This window comes from Rhincodon typus, chromosome 47, assembly GCF_021869965.1.
Source record: "Rhincodon typus isolate 14 chromosome 47, sRhiTyp1.1, whole genome shotgun sequence".
Classification (NCBI taxonomy): Eukaryota; Metazoa; Chordata; class Chondrichthyes; order Orectolobiformes; family Rhincodontidae; genus Rhincodon; species Rhincodon typus.
In genome coordinates this window covers 3,044,794-3,058,214 of record NC_063378.1, presented here as the reverse complement: position 1 = coordinate 3,058,214, position 13,421 = coordinate 3,044,794, and positions in this window count along the sequence as shown.

Here is a 13,421-nt window from a genome sequence, read left to right as displayed (position 1 = left end):
CAGATGGTGGAATTTGAATTCGATAAATATCTGGAATTAAGAGTCAAATGACGACCATGGATCCATTGTCGATTGTCAGAAAAACCCATCTGGTTCACTAAGGAAACTGCATATCCTTACCTGGACTGGCGTAAATGTGACTCCATGCCCACAACAATGTGGCTGACTCCTTAACTGCCTTCTGGGCAATTATGGGTGAGCAATAAATGTTGGTCTAGTCAGCGACGCCCTCATCCCGTGAATGAATAAAGAAAAAAAAGGTGAAGCTCATATTTGGAAGGATTGTTTGGACCTTGGACAGAGGCGAGAGGGGAGGGGTGAGGACAGGTGTTGCACCTTCTAGAGGAAGGTTCCGGGTGTGGTAGAAGGGTTGGTGCGGAGTTTGGAGCTGACAAAGGAGTTGCAGACTGATTGCTTCCTGCGGATAGCGGGCAGGTGTGTAGAGGGAAATGTCTTTTTGTTGTTGAGGTTTGATTGTAGGTGGTGGAAATATCAGAGGATGATGCTTTGAACTCGAAGGTTAATGGTGTGGTATGGGAAGACTAAGGGGACTTTATCGTTGCTGTTGTTGAGCAGAGAGGCTTGAGGAAAGAAGCACGGGAAATGGGAGAGATGCGGTTGAGTCTGTCCTTAATAACAGAGGAGGGGAAACTATGGTCACTAAAGTAGGAGGATATTTGGGAAGTCATAGAGAAGATCGCCTCATCCTGCGACCAGATGAGGCAGAGGCAGAGGAATTGGAAATATGGGATAAACATTTTGCAGGAGGGTGGGTAGGAAGAGGTGTAATCAAGGTGATTTTGGGAGTCAGTGGGTTTGAAATAGATGTCAGTGGTGATTTGGTTACCAGAGATGGAGACAGCGAGGTCCAGGAAGGAGATGATGGTTTCAGAAATTGTCCAGTTGAATTTAAGGGTGCGGTGAAAGGAGCTGTGAGGTTGAGTAACTGTTTGAGTTTATTGTTTAAGGCAGCACTGGTACAGCCATCAACATAATGGAGAAAGAGGTGGGAGATGGTGCTGGTGTAGATGTTGAAAAGGAAATGTTCCATGAAACCTACAAATAGGCAGGCATATCTCTGATCCATGCACCTGCCCATAGCCACCTCCTTCGATTGGAGAATGTGGGAGGGATAAAAGGAAAAATATTTGAGAGTGAGGACCAGTTCTCCAAAGTGAATGAGAGTGTTGGTAGAGGCAGATTAGGTCGGCCTGCAGATGATGAAGAAACAGCGGTCATTTGGGCCATCCTCGTGGGGGATGCAGGTATACAGGGACAGATGCTCATGGTGAAGATGAGGTGTTGGGGGACAGAGTATCGAAATATTTGGAATTTGTTGTCGAATTGTTTCGTGAAAGTAGATGGGGATTTCCTGTATCAAAGGGAAAAGAACAGAGTCAAGGTTCGAGGAGATGAGCTCCGTGTGGCAGAAGCAGTAAGACACAACCCGTGGACTGGGGAAATCAAATTTATGGATCTTGAGTAGCCAATAGAAATTGACAGTGCGTGGTTAGGGAACTATCATGTTGTAGGCTGTGAACAGGAGATCATCCGAGGTGATGGGGCTGTTGATGATCTGTGTGATGACGGCTTGGTGATCAGAAGTAGGTCGTGATGGAGAGGACAGTAGTAGGATGTGTCACAGAGTTGGTATCTGGCCTCAGCGATGTACAGGCCAGTCCGCCATACTACCAATGCACCGCACCACCACCACGACACCACCGCCCCCCCCCACACCCCCACCACCCCACCTATTTTTGGCGTGTATCATGGATAGGATTGTGTTTAGAGCGAAGGGGGTGGAGGGCCGTGCAGTCTGATGCGGAGAGGTTGGAGTAAGTGAAAGGGGTGGAGACATCCAGGCGATTGTTGGTGCGGTGCCAGTTGGAGTATAAGAGGTCGAGAGAGGATAAGAGGCCAGAAAGGGTGTCCAGGAGGATAGAGTTTTCAGGAGGAACGAAAAGGGGTCGTCAGAGATTGGTTTGATTACTGTTCAAAGAAATCCGTGCATAGGCAGAGGAGGCAGAGAAAGACTTTGACATTAGCACGTGAGTGGAATGAATGTGAGTCATTTGCTGAGGACTGGCCATTCAGCCTCAGTGAGGGTTCAGTCTGGGGGCTGATGAATACCTGGCAGGTCTTGGGATTGAATGTTGAGCTGGAGCTAGGAATGGGATGGAGACTGCAACCGGAGGAGGTGTGTGCGCAGGACCGGTCACGTGAGCGGGAGCAGAAGTAACGACTTGGTCGGATGTCATCACGAGGTCGGAAAAGGCATATTGTCCAATTGCCGAAATATTGCAAAGCTCTGAGATGACAGGTTATCATTCTCCCAGTGCTATAATCACAGAAATTTAGGATGCAAGTACGACACGTAATCAGAAAGTAAATGGAATTGGAAGGTATGTTTAGTAAGTTTGTGGTTGTCACAAAATTGGTGGCATCATGGACAGTGAAAAGCCTTATTTAAGATTGCAAGAAGATTTAGCCCAATTGGGTCAAAAGGCTGAGGAATGCTAGATCGAGTTTAATTTGGATTAATGTGAGGTACCACATTTTCGTAAAACAAACAAATGCAACAATTATACAGTTGAAAGTAGGATCTTCGTGTTGGTTGTAGAACAGATAGATCCAAGAGTTCAGGTATATTATTCTTTGATGTTTGCATCACGCGTATACAGGGCCTTGACGAAGGGGTTTAGCATGTTTGCCTTCATTGTTTAAATCTTTGCATATGTGAGATGGGACGTCACGTTGAGCTCGTGCAGTACGCCATATTATAGGAAGGATATTATTGAACTCGAGAGGGTTTGGAAAAGATTTACCAGGATTTGCTGAGAATGGAGAGTCTCCGTCATGAAGAGAGATTGGCTAGGCAAGGCTTTTTTTTTCTCTCTCTGGAGTTTAGGAGGAGGAGGAGTGAACTCATAGCGCATGATAAATTACGACAGGCGTGGATAAGGTGAACGACTGGTGTCTTTTCACTCGGGTGGTGGTTTTTCAAGACTCGCAGCATATTTTAAAGTGAAAGGCGAAAATGTTAAAAAAAGCAAGATGGGCATCTTTTTAAACACAGAGATTGGCTTGTGTGTGTAATGAACTTCCAGAGTATGTCTTGGGTCATGTTAACAGTTAAAACGTTTAAAACAAATTTGAATAAGAGCATGAATAAAAAAATGTTTGGAGTGAAATGGGCTAAAGGCAGGCGGACAGCACTAGATTAGTTTAAGATTATGCTTGACATGGACTTTGTGGACTGAAGGGTCTGTTTCTGCACTGTATGGGTCTGTGACTCTAATTGCATTACGAAGGGATTTGATGCAAGAGTGAATAGGTTATGCGTCGGGTATACAAGACGTTGGTGAGATCACATCTAGAGTACTGTACATAGCCCTTAACAGCAAACTTAATGATGCATGTTGATGAGTTTAAATAGTTCAGGGAAGGTTTAATACACTAAAGTATGGAAGGCACAGATTGTCTCAATAAAAATGGTTAGGCAAGCTAGATCTGTGCCCATTGGAATTTGGAAGAATCAGAGATAACAATTGACTTAGGTGCAATTCTTAAAAGATTTTACTGAATCGGGATTTCGAAAGGATACCCTACCATATGGGAGAATCTAGAACGATTTGTATTTTATTTATTTAAACATAAGCGATTGGCCATTTAAGGTAGGGTCAGGATATTGTCTGTTACCATAGATATGACGCCGTTATTGCATGCCTAAACTTCGACCACGGTATTGTTATTCTTTAGAACTGGAAGATCTTCAGCAGAAGTGCAGTAAGTGACAATTCCTGACATGTATCTCTGCCGATTATACCATTGACTATTCAAGAAATGTTCAAGTTTGCAACTCTGATTTCCATCAAGTTAAGTCCATTTACCTCTCTCATAATTCCATCGTTGGTACAGTCAGTTTGTCCTGATAACACGTGTATTTATAACCACATGTTATGTAATATAACATTAAACGAATTGTTTTCGGTTTTCATCAACAATAAAACGTTATTAGATATTTGGAAAATACAATTCATCTAAACTCTGCCCTAGTGTTGATACTATGCTGCGCTGAATACTTTCTCATGAATTTATTCCACTGCCTTTTTGAATCAGTCTTAATAATGTCATCATATATTAAGAATTTAATAATCTTGTGTCAATTTAAGGAACATTCAATACTTTAGTTCTAATGAACTTTTGAATGTATAGGATCGAAAAGGAAGGTGAGTCAAGCAAATTGCAGCATATTGGTGTTTATATGGCTCACAGTTCTGGTCTGATATTTCACACTTTAATATGTTTTTTTTTCTTTTAAAAAAGATACAGATTCGAACACAGATTCATTTGACATTACGTGAATTATTTCCATGTGCTTAAGTACAATGCAGAATCTTCGCTGATTCCTTCAAATGCTTATGAAATAAATACTAAAATCGCAAGATCATTCGCAATTAGTTCATTGTTCGGTACATGCACTCATTTCTAGTATTGTCCTTACTTTTCTTGAGTGTTCATGCCATGATTGATTGTTCTGTTGTGCTGTTGCAGAACTTGACGGAGAAGACAGTCACTCAAGTGGTACTGTATAGAACATAGTTCGGAATACTTACATTTACTTTTACAAACGTGTGGCAAGATATTTTCGGTTCTCAGAAGGGAACAGTGTTATAGCCCAGGCGATATACCCTCAATATGTTTTAAGATGGTAGCCTAGACGCTAGACACTATTTTTTTTTCTTATTTTAAAGGTAGGTGTGCAGTGTCATGTTACAGATACAATGTCACTGGTCAAACACATTTTGTATCAACACTATAGTTGAAATACAAACAAAAAAGAGGCTTTTGGAATAACTTAATTGATATAAAATGTAACCGAATAATAGATACAGTAGCTATTACCAAATAATTGTTCCAATATAATAATACCCCATAAACACACCCCCTTGATAAAAAGCAAAATTCAGACACAGACTCTCACATGCCACTCTCCAATCCAGGAGGGTAAAAAAAAAATCAAGAAAAAATTCAAAGAGAATAACAGCTAGGAGAAATTCACAGACGCTCCACCTCCTCTAAGACTCCAAGGTCTTCTGCTTAAATCTAAATCTGGCGACTAAACAACAAAAAAAGTAGAATGCCTTGTCTGTGAGAACTGGCCAGACACAGGCTGCTTCCATTTGGACAACTTGAAGGGAAAAGACCGCAAAAACTGTTTACTTTCTTAGAGACAGTTTACTCACCTAGGCCTTACAACCTCTCTTCAAAAAAGAACAGGACAAAATAACCTCTTAAGATGACAGCACAGTCACAACAGTCCAGAGCAAGAATGAATATATATTTTCTCACAGGAACTGGAGCTGAAATTCTGGTTGGGTAGTCTCTCGACAGAAGCAGCGTGGAACTCACCGCAAGATGTTCACACCTAGGAATATCTGATTGATTGGAAGTTTGTTAAGATACATTGCCGTCGCTGATTATGGATTTAGACAACATATCAGCATTAGTGACGCCAATGTGCCTGATGAATTATGAGGTCAGCGGCCTTTTTTTCTTAATCATACTAAACTTATTAAGATTGAATCTGCTTGGTCTATTCCAGAATACATCTGTTTATCAATCTGCAATCCTTACAAATGATGCTACATCATAGATCTTAGGACAATGGTTATGATTTCCTTTTATCCTGGTGTCAGTTTTGGCAATGGTTCCATTTTGAACATAATATCAGCAATCATTTTCCTGATATTTGTTCTGCAAAGATCATGAATTGGTAGACGGAGGAATCCCTTCTGTGATATTCTCAATGTTGCAGGGATGAAGAGTGGTAATCCTACTGATAAGTGGTAATCATTGGCCCAAGACCAGTCAAAGTAGAGGAGGAGCATTCAGGAAGGCATTGAACATCTGGAGACTTGTCATAGGTAAAAAGAAAATGCGGAAGCCTTCGAAAACAGCAAAAAGAGCATGATTCCACGATACCCACCTACCACCTTCCGTGAGCACCACCTCCCACAAGCGTAACAGAGCCTGCTGCAGCTATTTCGGTTTGGACAGCCACCTACGAGATCACTCTGAGAAAGGAAGAGAATAAAACTTGTCTAGGACGGACCACCAATGATGATGCCAAAGAGCATGTAGAACAAAAAACTTGCCTTATGACTGCGATGAAATATCCAACAATTATTTCTCGCAGACCAAAAATCACATTTTAATATTAAAAATATAAATCTGAAACATAACATATATTTCGCTGCATACCCTAATAGGCCGCACTTCATCCCAGCACATTACATCCCATGCCCTCGTACACAAAGATTTCTGTTGAATCTGACAATGCACACTATTGTTTGGCTCTAAATGCAGAAGTATGTTGTATTGGAATAACTTCAATTTTAGAACGTGTGTTTAACATGGGCCTAATGCAATCACAGATAGGATTTTGTTTCATTTTAGTTTCAGAAAAAAAAAAGTCAGCAGTCTCCTTATGAATAATTTGTGAAAGAACTCGAACAAAAACAAATCATTGTAATAGTGGAAACACAGTCTGTGAGTTAAAAGAAACAAAAGAAACACCTTCCAGAAATGATACAAAGCACATTTTCTTCTTACACAGCTTTGCCAGATTTTACTTTTTTTTTGTACTTATTGTCAATACAGTTGATAAAGAAGTGTCAAAAGACCGAGAATACTTAAAAGTTTCAGAAGGCTTTTGATAATGTCTTGCACAGGAGGGTGGGTAGAACAGATGAAAACACATGGGATAGGAGCAAATATATTATCATGTATTAATAATCTGCTAACAGATGGAAAACAGACCGATGGAAATATTGCCCATTCTCACATTGTTCTGGGCATCTATCATTACTTGGAGAGCAGCTGCTTATATAATATTTTACTTGATTTTTTGAAGTAGCTGCCATTTATGTCCCTGTGGTGTCATGGTAGTATCCTCATTACTGAGCCAGATAGCCCAGTTCCAAGTCCCACAGGCTGCAGAGATGTGTCACAATTCCATGAACAGATTGGCAAGACAACATGCTGAAAGTTGATATCAAATGGGATATTTTCAAAATGACAATGATACAAAACTAGTTGGAAGATGTGTTATAAGTCATGCCCATGAGGACTTGGACATGTGAAGTCAATGAGCAAATGGAAACTTGTTTGGAAAACGTGTCATGATTTCCACTTTGACATGGGGAACAAAGACATGTAATACGTCATTACTAGTGAGCACTTTTAAAGCAATAAACTAAACTTGCTAGTAAAAGATCAGCAATTCTGGCAGTGGAGAGAAATCAGAGCTAACATTTCGCTTCCAGTGAATTTTCTGTGAGATACCAAGAACAGTCAGAAGAATGGTCATTGGAATGGAAACATTGAGTTTACTGCACAGCAATTCTTGTTGTTGTTTCCGATTTCCAGCATCTTAAGTTCTTTCACTTTTTTGAAGTTAATAGTATTAAAAGTGTAGGTGGGAAGTGGGGAGTGGGGGGAGGACATTGTCGTACATTTCATTAATCGCTGGAAGCTGGCAGACAGGTGCAACAGAGAGTACAACGGTCAAGTTCACAATATCCTTTATTGCCAGAGGATTTGAACTCTAATTCCAAGAAGACTGAATAATTACTTCAAATTTAGAGGAAGAAGGAGAAATATCTTCACTTCTGCAAATTATTTAATGGGATAGGCTGGTTGAATTAGTAACGTATCTCTCTGGGCGGGGACACTAGTTTTAGGAGGTGGCTATTTAGGTGCTATTCATCACTTAGTCTTTGAGCAGTCTTATGCAATGCTTGATAAGTTTCTGATTTGTAATGCTAAAACAGCGTTGGCGATGATGTGGATGGAAGGCTTTGATTTGCTTCATTAACCATGGTGGTACTGAATGACATACAGTTTCGACATTCTGAATGGGCGACTTCTGTTCCAAACTACAAGCTTTTCAATCTTTCATACGAATTGACCCAAGTGAATTAACCACCATTTTTACCTATTAAATAAAAAAGTTAAAAATTTTTGAATGTAACCCGACTGCAAAAACTCTCTCCTGTCCATGCATATCATTTCATTATAGGAAGACTTAATAGTATATTGAAAATCTTTGCAATTATTTAATTAGTTTAATTCCTTATTTATGCATGCACAAATCTGTGCATTTTTTTTTCTCATTCAGTTACATTTTAACTTATTCATATTTTTTGCAGATTTGGGGAATTTAAAAGAAGCTCTTGAGCGTTCAGGTGAGGACGATTGTCTTCTAATATCGCTGGGTGGAAACCATGCTCTATTTTGATACATCTTACATGACCTGTGATGTGATTGATTATTTAAAATTAAATGCAGGCACATTTAATTTAGATGTTTCAGGTATTGTTGATTAAATGTTCATTTATATCTAAGCCATGAGATAATGGTCACGTTTCTGGAAACTTCGACAATTGTCTTTCTGTCCTTAAGAAATTTTCATGGATACTTGACAAAATAATTGAATGTAAATAAGTTAAGGATGCTATTTTTACCAAATGAATAAGAATTGAATTAATCAATAAGACTTGGATGAAATGTTTCTCTTTAAATTCCAATTGTACATCTTATAGATTATTACCTCAAGGCTTATTTACTGCAGATGCTAAGCTGTATTTGCGTGTAGCAATTGTTAAAGCCCCTCTCTCTCTCTCTCCCTCCCTCTCTCTCTCTCTCTCTTCCTGACACATTTTACAGGTAACTGTTTTTTTTTTTAACCTCTTTCTCCATGCTGATAGTTGTGTCACCCAAAAGATTACGATTACGGGATTAATGGTGATTTATTTTTCACTAATCGAATTGGAATTTGAAGAGGGAAGAACTGGGCTCCCCATTTATTGCATGCTCTCTTACAAACTCTGAGTACTGCTTCTGCGCCTCACTGTCATTTTTGAATAGAATTTTCATTTTTCTTTGTAATTTGTCCTAACATTTCTCACGAATAATGATTTAAAACTTCTACAGAACAGTGCATTTCAGAGACGACTTCAGTATTCTTTTCAATATATCATTTGTGAGTTTCTTTCTTTCAATGGAGTTCATTAAAATCTGTTCGTTATTCTTTACCTTGACATTTTTTTCTTGCATTTCCAATTAATTGTTAAATTTTTATAGTCGTGATTACATTTATCTTCAAAGCAATCAGTGAAATGATTTCTGGATCAGAGCATTGTTCTGTGTCAATGGATATTTTTACGTGTATAATTGATGTATCTTTATTTTTTACACAAATATTTTGATTTGTTATATCAATAGAGCAGAAACTGACCAGGAAGGAGAAAGGTAGGTTATAAAAAAATACCTGATATGTGCCAATATAGTGTACAGTCACAGTATATCAGCAGTGGTTGCGCTCAAAACCACATGCTTTTAAATTCATTAGTCAAGTAAGGTATGGCAGAAACATCAGTTACATTACAGAAAGAAACAATTATGGAGTAAAGTGAAAGTGAGATAAGAGATGAAAATTAATAAGCTCAAGAGCAATGCTATGTATGTGGAAAACCAAGGATATAAGCCATGCATGTTCAATTTGCAGGGAGTCACACCTCACCCAGGAATGGGCAGCTTTCTTACTGATGACCCATGGATTGACTAAGAAATGTGTGGAGGGATATTGGCCAAGCACAGGCATGTGGAATTGGTTTATTTTGGGATTATGGTTGGCATAGACTGGTCGGACCAAAAGGTCTGTTACCGTGCTGTATGGCACTATATCTCTGATTATATATGAAGGAACGTGCAAGCCACTTAAGAACAAGAATAAAATCTCACACGCCAATGCAATTCTAAGGTAGAGCTGCAATGTTAGAACTGTTTTACCTTATGCTCAGTTAAATGTAAGTTTGTTTCACTACTCAACAGAAAAAAAAATCAAACAGTATTGCGAAAAGTATCAGTAAGCATATGCAGCAATGAATCCTCAAAGCGCATAAATTTAATTCCTAATTATGGAATAGCAGATTTTTTTTTCCTTTTTTGTAACTTAATCAATATAAATTGTTGCACAATTCGTGTGTACACGTAATCACTACATTACAGAGGTGGTGATTCATTTTGAGGTGGTGTGATGCTTTCTTCGTGCTGAATTACACTATGTTATTATTTTGCTTATTAACTGGGAGGTACATTTTCACGCTATGTATGCTCTTTGAATTTTTTTTTCTTTTTTTTAGAACTGGAAAATGTGACTGGGGCTCTAAACCGGTCAGGTGAGCATCGAATGATTGCCGTTCAAATTAAAGTGCCTCTTTCTTTTCACTGTATTTTTCAATGGTAAAGCATGATAATTTTGCCTGTTCTGTGGATTAGTTGGTGTTACGTCTGTTAGGTATAGGGGGATTAAACAGTGAATGGCTGTAATAGATGGTTACTATTTCGAAATTACACTATTTTCGCTTCTTCTATAATATTCTATCATCTTATCAATGTGTGAATGCGATACGTATGAGGCATCTCAAAAGTGTTCCTGCCTCATATGTCTCACCCAACCTTTCATTTGTTTTTTATTTCAATACAGAACAAAGATTGAGTAACAGGGAAAAAGGTACAGAAATCTAACTGACCTCTTTTGCAATTTCCATTATTTTTCACATAATATTGCTAATTAAGTGCTGATTAAGAACGTGAAATCTAAAGTAAAGCTTTATTCATATAATTAGTTCGAGGATTAATTTAGTGTGTTTTACATCCACCATATTGATGGCCAGATATGGATGATTATACTAGGCATGTAATATCCATTGGCAGGTGAAGATTACAAGCAGAAATTGATACAATTATTGCAGCCAAATGACTGTTTATTGATCTTGGTTCATCAAAATTGAGTTAGTGGCAGGAATTTAATTATTTAACGATACTTTCATATTTCTCAAGGATAAGGAGCACCCATGTTCAATTGTGCAAAATAAGCTTTTAATTTAATTGTTAGAGGACTAATCGAGCGATATTTTTGATTGGCAATCTTTACTTTAAGAATATAATGTTAGACTTTGGAATCGAAAGGATGGCCATTCAAGATTTGCAGAATCCAACGTGATAAAAATACAGGTTGTCAAGATCCAGACAATGGAAGCAAGTGCTCATAAGGTCGTTTTTTTTTTGTTTTCTCTCCCTGACTTTTGAAAATTAACACCAAATTTTTGCTCTTTCATTGAAGGTCTTTGGCTTTTCACACGTGTTTCGTTATGTAACGTCTCAAAAGAGGAACAGCCTTGAATAAAATATGTCTATAAATGGAATGACACACTAGCAAGTCCTACTACTATGCTCACAGTGGATATTTGTTTGAAATGATCATGTGAAGAAATGAAAATTTGAAGTTGGAACAGTTGTTGCTATTCAGACACACTAGCATTTTGCACTGTTCAATAACATTGAGATTGTAATCTGAAATCACTATTCCCACCTGTCTCAAAAATCATAATTATTTCCGTCGCGTGGACCTATGTATCTTTGCCTTCAAACAATGAATAGGGCTTCCACTCTATTTTCATGAAGGTTTTTCACCAGCTGAGACAATACAGTGGAATCTCTTCATTAGTTGAGTGCATTCTGGTCCGTAATTCTCCCATAAGGGAAAATATTCCATTCTCATCTACCCAATTATTATGTCATAGAATCTTGAATGTTTCAACTCCAGTGCACTCAAGCTTAGTTCAGCGATAACAAGATGTAAAGCTGGATGAATACAACAGGCCAAGCAGCATCAGAGCTTAGTTCAGCCGACTTTTGCAGATAAGACAAGACTCTCATTCCAGCTATTAGTGTAATGAATCATCTCTGAACTGCCGTAGGCAATTACATACCTCCCTGTATATGGTGAACAATGATTGAGATATTATCCAGTTGACGACTGAATAACTGAAGAAATATATATTAATGATCTGGACCCAAATCTAGTAGGCATGGCTCTGAAGTTTGCAAATGACACCAAAATGGTTGCATATTAGGTAAGGAAAGAGGTTATCTAAAATTACGAGGGGATCTTGATCAAAATGGTCATTGGGATCAAGAATGATAGATGGAGTAAATGTGAATAAATGCGAGGTTTTGAATTTGTGTACAACAAAAACAGGTAGTACCCATACAATTAGTACTAGGGCCTTGGGTAGTGTTGTGGAACAGAGGGACATAGAGGTTCAGCTGCATAATTCATTGAAGTTTCTTCACAAAAATTCAGTACCTCGCATTTATGCATATGGAACTCCATCTGCCATTTTTGAGCCCAATGACCAGTTCGATGAAGATCCCATCGTAATCTCAGATAAACTCTTTCATTACCTGCTGTGCAAACATTTTGTTCTCATCTGCAAACTTTCGAGCCATGCCTTCTGTATTTGGATCAAAATCATCTATTTTTTTTTCGGTTATACAGTCCTCAACTGGAATGCTATCCCATACATTGTTCACTAAAAAACATGGAGGGATGTAATTGCATGCAGGATGGATAAAATTGTTTAGCACGCTTGCCTTCATTGTTCAGTTGTGAAGTCATAGTGAGGTTTTACGGGACATTGATGACGACTCTTCTGGAATACTCTGTTCAGTTATACTTGTCCATTTATAGGAAGGATATTATTAAGCTGGAGAGTGTTCAGAAGATATTTCCCAGGATGTCACCGGGTATTGAAAATTTTAGTTGCAAAGCAAAGTTAGGAAACGACTGACTTTTTTTTTCATTGGACTATAGGAGATTGAGTCGTGGCGTTATAGAGGTTTACAAAATCGTGGTGGGGTATAAATAGGCTTAACGATAGGTGGCTTTTCCCTAGGATAGGAAATTTCAAGAGTATGGGGCATATTTTTAAGGTGAGAGGGTCAGAGGTTTAAAGAAGCAGACATAAAAGATGTTTTCGTTTACACAGAGGTTGATTCACGTGCCTAATAAACTTCCTGAGGAAATGGTGGATGTGGGGACAATTACAAAATGTAAAAGAAAATTGGGTGAATACGTTACTAGGAAAATGTTTGGAGGGATATGGGCCAGGAAAAAAAAAATCAGGTGGGACAAGTTTAGATTGTGATTATGCTCGGCATGGGCTGGTTCGACTGAAGCATCTGTTTCCATGCTCTATAACTCTATGATCTCTCTCCGACTGCAAGTGATTCTCCTCCTATTGAGTAGGAACTTCCCTTTACATTTCCTAATTGCATGATATAGAAGGACTTTATTGACTATCAAATGGAAATATTGTTTATCATTAAATGGAGGCGATAACACAGTGGTACTATCGCTGGGCTAACAATGCAGAGACCTAGGTGATGATCTGGGGTTCCGCAATCGAATTTTTATATTGGTAGATGTCGGAATTTTAAATTAGTCAATCTGGAACTAGTAGTTTACAGATAAACATAAAACCATTGTTGATGTTCCTGGAAAATTTGAG